At 36.8% G+C, this 8,907-nt stretch overlaps 1 non-coding gene across 1 annotated transcript; it reads right to left on the bottom strand.

The window, feature by feature from the left end:
* Positions 1 to 8,213: 8,213 nt before the first annotated feature.
* Positions 8,214 to 8,335, bottom strand: LOC115830727. Its single transcript, XR_004026279.1, has one exon. It is a non-coding gene; the product is annotated as a small nucleolar RNA SNORA32 (small nucleolar RNA).
* Between the last annotated feature and the right edge of the window lie 572 nt (positions 8,336 to 8,907).

Here is an 8,907-nt window from a genome sequence, read left to right as displayed (position 1 = left end):
CCATTAGTTTTATTCTCATTTTTGAAGGCTTCTTAACATTTGGATCCCATGTCTGAAGGAAGAGTTTTGTTCTTCACAATTTTTTTGGTATAAATGTCTTGAATGGTTTTCATGTAAAATAAATTTTGCTCTTCCCCTGGATCTCAGTCCTAACTTTGACAATCAGAAACCATTTTGAAACCTTCCAATTACATACCTTGCCCAGTGGCCTAATGGCCATGACCTTTTCATGCCAGTTGGATCCTTCCTCAGTTCCCAGCTGGACGGTGAGCCGGAGTAGCTAAGAAACCTTCTTAAACAGAAGGATAAACATATCCACATTTGAATTTGTCTGAATACTAGTATAATTACATGAATGACTTAGCTATCCTTTTTACTAAGTTGAATTCAGAAGGGAGAAGTAATGCTCTGAAAGTTAGTAAAGACAGAAGTAGAGAAACAAGATATTATCCAAAATCATCTGAGATATCTCTTTATATGGAATGATAGTCACAATTCGTTACCAAGAGTCAAGGGGGCATGATGGTTAAAATCATGGGCTCTGGTGTCTTCTGGGTTTGAATCTAGATCTGCCACCTATTAGCTGTGTGATATTGGAAAGCCTCTGTGCCTCTGTGAAGTGGAGAAAACAAACAGGACTTACTTGATGGGCTCTTGTAAAGAGAGGTAAAGATAAATAAGGTAATAGCACTTATAACAGTGCCTGTCATAATGTAAATGCTCAAAAATGTAAGCATGTAAGCTTTCGTTTGTATTGTGTCTCTGGGTATTTAATTTAATGTTATTAACAGATACCATTTAACAGATATTTCAAATAAATTCAAATTATGTGATGAAATACCAGGTAAACATAATTTTAGGGTTCTAGTAAATTTGATCAAGTGGAAATCAGTGAGAAGATATTTTATAATGATATATATTAATTGGAATTATGTTGGTTGGATCACACACAAATTTTTCAGGAATCTTCACTTCAGAAATTTCTTCATAAGCACAGAAAAAAGTATACTTTAAATATATGGCCCAAAGGAAAAAGCGACAAATGCATTTTGATTTCCAAAACAGTGCTTTTGTTATTTCCCTGAAAATTAAATCTGAAGCCCCACTTGAGCTATTCCCATTCTCTCCTTACCTCTTTCTTAACAAAGATTCTTGAAAGAATCGTGTCTACTTGAGGTTACAGCTTATCACCTACAGTTTTCTCCTGGATTCACCATCAACTCATTTCACTGCTTCTCTGCAGCTGTTTTGTGGAAGCCATTTGAAAGCCTGAACTGCTAAAAACCCCAGCAAATCCTTTTTACTTTTGACTGATTGATGCTTCAGACTATCAGGCCATGTTTGCTTTTCTTTTCTTCCTGAAGCTCTTCCTCTCCCTTGGTTTCCTTATTCCTACCTTTTCCTACATCTCTATGTACTTCTTAATCTTTTCAGATGTGCTTTTTTGCAGTTATGTTTTCAATTATCGTATTCTTCAGAATTTGTTTCTTGAACACACTGTTACACTTGTTCTTCATTAATTTTATCCAAGCCAAAAATTTCAAGTAATACCTAAATTGTCTCAATTTATGTCTTACTTATTTATATTTCTGTCTCTTAGATACCATGGTGCCCCATAAAAATCTCAAGGTCAATATGACCCAAACTAAAACTTATTATTTTTCTTCCCACTCCAAAGATAATTCTCAATAATCCTTATTTACATGTATAATTCTATCATCAATACGCTCACCTAAGTCAGAAACTTTGAAAACATACTAGTCTTTCTTCTCCACAACTCCTAGTATTTCTCATCGGTTCCCAAGACCAATTGATCTAGCTTTTAAATGACTTAACTCTATCCTTTTCTTCATACCAAAAGCCCTTGTCCTTCGTTTTCATTGTTCCCATATTTTGCTTACATTATTAACACAATTTATATTGTGGAGTTAGGAAGGAATACAAAGGTAACTGAAGAACACTGAATTCTTGGAGAAAAAGAAACCTATATATGGAGAATCTCTAACATAATGTGAAAAGAGTGTGGTAAGTTGGCATCTGATTGTTTGATAAATTTTACCATAAGATGAAATCTAAGGCTGCTGATTATTGAAATGTGATATTCCAAAGGTCAGATGATAATTTTGAGGAAACGGTGATGTTTGAATATTCCCAAGGGATTTTCTGTTCTACTGAATACCTGTGTCACTTAGTTCTGTCTCAATTTAATTAATTTAAAAAGTGTTTATCCATTATATACTAAAAATTTAGCAGGCACGTTTGCAGAGCTGAAGCCATCATCTTACTCCCAGACTAACCTCTGTTTTCCCTGTCTTCGTAAGTGGTACCTACAGAAGGCCATTCTACCACCCTAGAAACCTCAAAATTTTCCCTGCTGTCCCATCCTAGAATCTTCATTTTGATTCCCTATCACCCACAGCTTAGTTCAAGGCTTACTATTCATTTTCTTGAGAGCAGTGTTCACATTTTTGTTGATATTGTTTCTTTAGCACTCTGCTTGACATTTACTATTTTTACATAAATATTTGTTCATTTGCATTTTAAAATCCTAGACATTGTCATCTATGGTCTGCACTGTTTCAATAACTTTCTAGCTGGACTTTATACTGATAGCATTTTTCCCAGTTCAACTCACCCTTTATGTTGCCAACACAGTTATCTACCTGAAAACTGAATTAAGTCTGTCTTTGCCTCCACTGGCTTTCAAATGGCTTCAAGCTCAAAGTTCAATATCCTTCACTGGCTATTCCAGGCCTTTTAAAACTGGTTCCAATTTACATCCACAGTCACATTCTTATCACTTTCCTCTTTCTTTCTTTCTTTCTTTCTTTCTTTCTTTCTTTCTTTCTTTCTTTCTTTCTTTCTTTCTTTCTTTCTTCTTTCTTTCTTTTTCTTTCTCTCTTTCTCTTTCTTTCTCTCTTTCTCTCTTTCTCTCTCTCTTTCTCTCGCTTGCTCGCTTGCTTGCTCTTGCTCTTGCTCTTGCTCTGTCGCCCAGGCTGGAGTGCAGTGGCGCCATCTGGGCTTACTGCAAGCTCCGCCTCCCAGTTTCACGCCATTCTCCTGCCTCGGCCTCCCGAGTAGCTGGGACTACAGGCATACACCACTATGCCCGGCTAAATTTTGTATTTTTCATAGAGACAGGGTTTCACCATGTTGGCCAGGTTGGTCTCAAACTTATGACTTCAGGTGATCCACCTTCCTCGGCCTCCCAAAGATTACAGGCGTGAGCCACCGTGCCCGGCCCTTTCTGCATCTTATGCCCCAGTTACTTCTTGCCATTCCTCAAATAAGCTAGGCCTTCCTTCATGTGTTTCTGTATGAGCTGTTCCCTTTGCAAAGAGGCTGTTTTCCCTTAGTCCACCTGGCAAATTTCTTTGAACTCACAGGTCACCCAGGCAGCTGGCCTTTCCTTCACAGCCCTGTGTTGTACCTCTACAGTGTATAACTCACTCTTGCCTATTTACCCCATACTTTGTGAACATCTGGAAAGCATGAATTTTTATTTATTCACTTCAGAATTTTCTGAGCTTTTTGCATAGTGGGTGTGTAGTTGTTCCTAGGAAAAATTTATTAAATGAATAATCAAATCATGAGATAACTATTTTAAGTTATGCACAGATTTTAATATCTTACACAATTATGCATAAGTACATTTTTACAGTTTTGTTTTTTTCTCTAGTCACAGAGATGTTTAGGTGAGTTCTACAGAAAAAATAAACATTGTAATCGTCCAAGATTTCAACTGAGATTGTTTAGTGACCCTGTTATCTAGGCACTCTAGGCTCTGAAAGGAAGAAAAAAGAGAGAAAGAAGAAAGAGGAGGAAGGAAAGAAAAGAGAGAGAGAGAAAAGGAGAGATAAAAGAAAGATTAAACAAAAATGGTAGAAAAATGATAAACTAGCATGGGCATAAATATGAACTGGCTCCAATGAACGAGACCTTTTATCATGAAAGTTCTGAGTTGTTGTCTCCTTAGGGGCCATTCCACAGTGACCCAACCCACTTTTTCATCCACAACTTCAACTTTGCTCAATCAGTCAGCATAATTAATCATTACTAAGAATGCTTCTTTGGTTTCTTTTCTGTTTGTCATTCTCCTCTTTCCTTTGTTAGGATACTTTAACCCTTTATTCATCCTCCTCTATCAAAATCCTACATAAGCGCTCAAGATGTCACCACCTCCAGAAAGACTTTCCTGATTCTCTCACTGAATGAAAATTTCCTTTTCTCAACTCATCTAACACTTTGCACCCCTTTTAAGGCCCTCGTCACAACCTGCCCCCTACTGTGGTTATTTGTGTACTTAGCTTATCTCACCTGTTAGGGTTTAAGCTTCTTAAGTTCAGGAAAAGTCTCCTATGTCTCTCCTCCCCTCTTTTATACCAGTGCGTGCTATAGTTTTGACATTCAGTAAGTATTTCCAACATAAAATGGAAACGGGTCATGGGCCTTGATATAGTTTGGATATTTTCGCTACCCAAATATCATGTTGAATTGTAATCCCCAATGTTGGAAGTGGGGCCTGGTGGGAGGTAATTGAATCATGGGGCTGGATTTCTCATAAATGGTTTAGCACCATCCCTTTGGTGCTGTTCTTGTGATAGTGATTGAATTTTTGAGCGATTTGATGGTTTAAAAGTGTGTGACATATCACTCCGCACTGTCTCTCTCTCTCGCTCCTGCTTCCGCACATGTGATGTGCTGGCTTTCTGTCTGCATTGCTCCTCAGAAGTTGAGCAATGTCCATGACGTGCTTGTACAGCCCGCAGAACTGTGAGCCAATTAAACCTATTTTCTTTACAAATTACTCAGTCTCAGGTATTTTTTTATAGCAATGCAAGAATGGCCTAATACAGGCCCTGTTTGGCATTAATAAGCGTCTTGGGGCCTGAACTATCAGATAAATGTATGTCTCTGCCTTAATCTGTGCTAAATTTTATGCAATGTCTCTGTCTTATTTCCGCTTAGGAGTAAAAATCTGTATTTCAGGGCTATTAAAGAATATATTATTAAAGCAATAAGATACTTGTAAAGATTTTTGAAGTACCAATCTTCAGACTTCTTAGCCCTCAAACATTATAGTATTGAAAGAGGCAATACGTTATTTTGTCAGGAGCACAGACTCTGGATCTAGATCTACTTCGGTCTGAATCCTGGCTCTGCCACTTACAAGCTGTGTGACCTAAGTAAGATCCTTAACTCATCTGTTCCTCATGTTCAGTAACTATAAAACAGGAATATTAACAGTACCTATCTTATAGGGTTGATGTGAGAATGAAATGCGTTAATGTATGTAAAATACATAGGACAGTATACGGCACATGGTTAGTGTCCGGTAGATTTTAGCTATTACTTTACTAATATTATTTGCTCTCAGTTGCATATGTCTGCTCCCCCCAACCCCCATTTCAAAAGCATGAGCTTCTGAACAGTCAATACCCTATTTTCTCAGACTTTGTATTTCAAGTGACTCGCACAGTCACAGTGCCTGGTACAGAGTAAACACTGAAAGAGAAGAACCTTGAAGAAAATTCTTCCTTGCCCTAGAGGTGAACCTGAACTTGCATGCTCCCTGCCATGGGTATCCAAATAACTTTCTTTTCCTGCTCCCATCAACCTCATATTTAACCCTGCTGGTTTTCATTTATTTTCTAATTCAATCATAATGAATTTTAAAATCCATTCTAACTTCCAGGGATCTCTAGAGACTTGCTTCCTCAGTCTGACATCACATTCATTTACATTTCTTATTTTTTTATTTCCTTGTATGAGGTCTAAGAACTGTTCCAATAAAACACTTTGAAGATTGCATTACACATACTGTGTGCTATTTATTCCTGGCTAGATGTTCAAATTGACAAGCAAGAAATTGCTTATGCCTTGATCATCGATTACAAATGGTAATGCTATATCTGTTATAATAGAAAAAAAACTGGATCTGGACTGTTCTTTTGTAACCTTGTAAGCTAATAGTTGAAATAGAAAATATATGTACAAAAAATAGCCAATTCAAGTTTAGAGAAATGTTAGAGGCCATCCAGCTTTATCAGTTTCCCAAGATGGTAAGTTCTTCTGTATCCTCATGATAAGTCCTCGTGTCTTCTGCCTGGATTGTCTCAGGAAGGGTGAACACATTACTGTTAAAGTTCTCTTCTGCCTTTGGTGGGCAATTTTAATTGGTAGGCAATTGTTTCTTATAGTACTCTCAAAAACAATATAAGGTAGAAAAAAATCACCATATTCCATGATGGCCTTCAAATATTTAAAAACAGGTATTTTATTTCTTGACGTGTTATATATCAATAGATTGTACTAATGGAGCTCAAGAACTTTTAGACCTGGATGGCACATAAACATAATTTAATCCTATTATTTTGCAGATAAGGAAATAAAAAATGAGAGGTTCAGCAAATTGCCCAATGTCACTCATTTGTTCATTCAGTTATTATTGGGTACTCAGCAACTGGCTTAAGAAATTAACACATGAAAGTTCATTATAACATATATAATTTTATAATTTATTATAAAGAATAAACTATGGACACATTTATAGTTTAGTATATAAACAATGTTGAAGACCTTGGTGAGCCACAGCTAATCCATTCCCCTCCCTCCATCCCCAGAGGCTACTGCAAATCTATGTATGTTATTTAACATTTGAACATATTGTATCAGTTGGTGTTCCAGCAGGAAAGCAGAACCACTCTGAGTGATATGGAATAAGGAATACGTGATGGAGATTAGGTTTTATATGATTGTAGAAGCTGTTGAAGAAGTGGAAGACTATTGCCTCTGTCTCTGGTCGTGGGCCTGAAATTACTATAGTTTAGTAAGGTCAGTAGTGAAGAAGACAAGATAGACATGGAGTGGGGCAGAGTGAGAATAAAATGGAACATAAGTCAGTATTTCACTGCCTCTGACCTTGATGATGAAGGTAATGTAAAAGAAGCTGGGTACCCTTTGCCATGGAGCAGCACACAAACTTGGCATTGTACTCAGAGAAGCTGAAGGAGGAGCTGTGGACCTGGAAAAGCTGTGCACCTAGAGGAGCTGCACGCCTGGAGAAGCTGCGGGCCAGGCTGCTGCTGTATGCCAACAAGGCCAGCAGCAGTCACAACAATGTGAATGAGATGTAGTGGCTTCTGACTTTTACACTGACCTTTGGAGCAAAATGTCTCTTTCTTCTCTTTTGCCTTTCAAAGCATTTGGAATATTACCTGCCATCAACCGTGATTTACTACATGTATATACATCCGTAAACAATATGTGAAATTGTATTTCATGTTTTCAAGCTTTTCATTAATGGCATCATCTATCTGTCCTACTGTAACGTTTTCCCCTTTCATGTTATGTTTGTTAAGTTTAACTATGTTGATAATTATTGTTGTTATTTGTGTTTTGTTTTGTTTTATTTTGCATAGTATTGCATTGAAGAATTTGGCACAGTTTCTCTACTCTCCTTGATCAATATTTAGATTGTTCTCAAATTTTCAATAGTCAATCAATGGGGCAACAGTTTTGGACGTGTCTTTTGGAGCACTTAGGTGAGATTTCTCCAAGCTATAGGATTAAAAATACCTTATTTGATCATAGATTCTGCACCTCTTCAGTTTTACTAGTTATTGCCAGTTTACTTCTGAAAATTGTAACAATTTACACTTTCACCAGCAGTGATTGACACTGGTGCTTCTCAATGGAGGTGGGGGGTGATTTTGCCCTCTAGGTGACATTTGGTAATGTGTAGAGATATTTTTAGTTGTCACAACCAGTGGGGGTGGGGTCATTCTATTGGCATCTAGTGGGAAAAGGCAAGGTATATACTGCTAAACATCCTTTTCTTTCTTTTTAAATTTCTAGATAACAATCATATAAACATAAGTTTACATTTCCAGAGATGTTCATATAATGAATATGAATGAGTCTTGGAACCAGCCTCCCTAAGTTAGCTCCACTATATACAAACCACTTGGTTATTAGCAACCCAGAAGGGTTACAATGTATATTCACCAGGCAAAGCACATTTGCAAGGCTCAAGAGATCTATGCACGTACTCTTGTCAGGGAGAATTTGAAATGTAGCTGTTGTAAAATCTCATTGATTATCGATGAAATAGCTATTAGAAAATCACCTGTGGCTTGTGTGGTATTTCTATTGGATAGTGCTCATCTAGGTAATGGAAGCAAAACAAGTAGCAGTTTAATAAAGGGTTAATAAAATGTTCCCAATAGACTGCTTGCCAGCAAGGTAACAGATAAAAAAATCTAGTGGGAAATTATTTTATGGTCATGTCCACGGCAAATGAGAAACTGCATTCTAAAAATCTGGGTAATTACCATTTGCTAAACGTCCTACAATGTGCGGGACATCCAGCACAATACAGAATTATCTGGTCCCCAGTGACAAGTGTCCAGCTTGGGAAACACTGCTTTACCTCCTTGCAGTGGGCACTGTCATTGTTTTATAGTTTGTCCAATCTGATGAGTGTGAAATAATATATAATTGCTTAAATTATTCATTTCATTGAAGTTTAAAGTGTTTTTCAAATGTTTATATTAGCTATTCAGATTTTCTTATGGATTTTCTGCTCATATCTTTTGACTACTTTTCTATTGATTATTTTGTTTTTGGTTGTGTTTGTGTGCGCGCGCGTGTGTGTGTGTGTGAGTTCTTTATATATTTTAAATACTCAATTTTTTGGATACATGCATTAAATGTATCTTTTCCAAGTCTTGGGCTTGTCTTTTTATTTATGCTTTTGTTTTCTATTTTTTTGAAAATGTATTTTAAATTTTATCGTGACAAATCAATCCGTGTAGCTTGTGATTTCTTGTATCTCGTATCTACAATTTATAAAGCCGTTTTCTTTCTAAAGTTTCTTAAGTAGTGCCTATTATTACTTCATTTTCA

The sequence above is a fragment of the Nomascus leucogenys genome, chromosome 16 (genome assembly GCF_006542625.1).
Source record: "Nomascus leucogenys isolate Asia chromosome 16, Asia_NLE_v1, whole genome shotgun sequence".
Classification (NCBI taxonomy): domain Eukaryota; kingdom Metazoa; phylum Chordata; class Mammalia; order Primates; family Hylobatidae; genus Nomascus; species Nomascus leucogenys.
The sequence above is the reverse complement of the archived record's forward strand: the minus strand, read 5'-3'. Positions and strand labels throughout refer to the sequence as shown.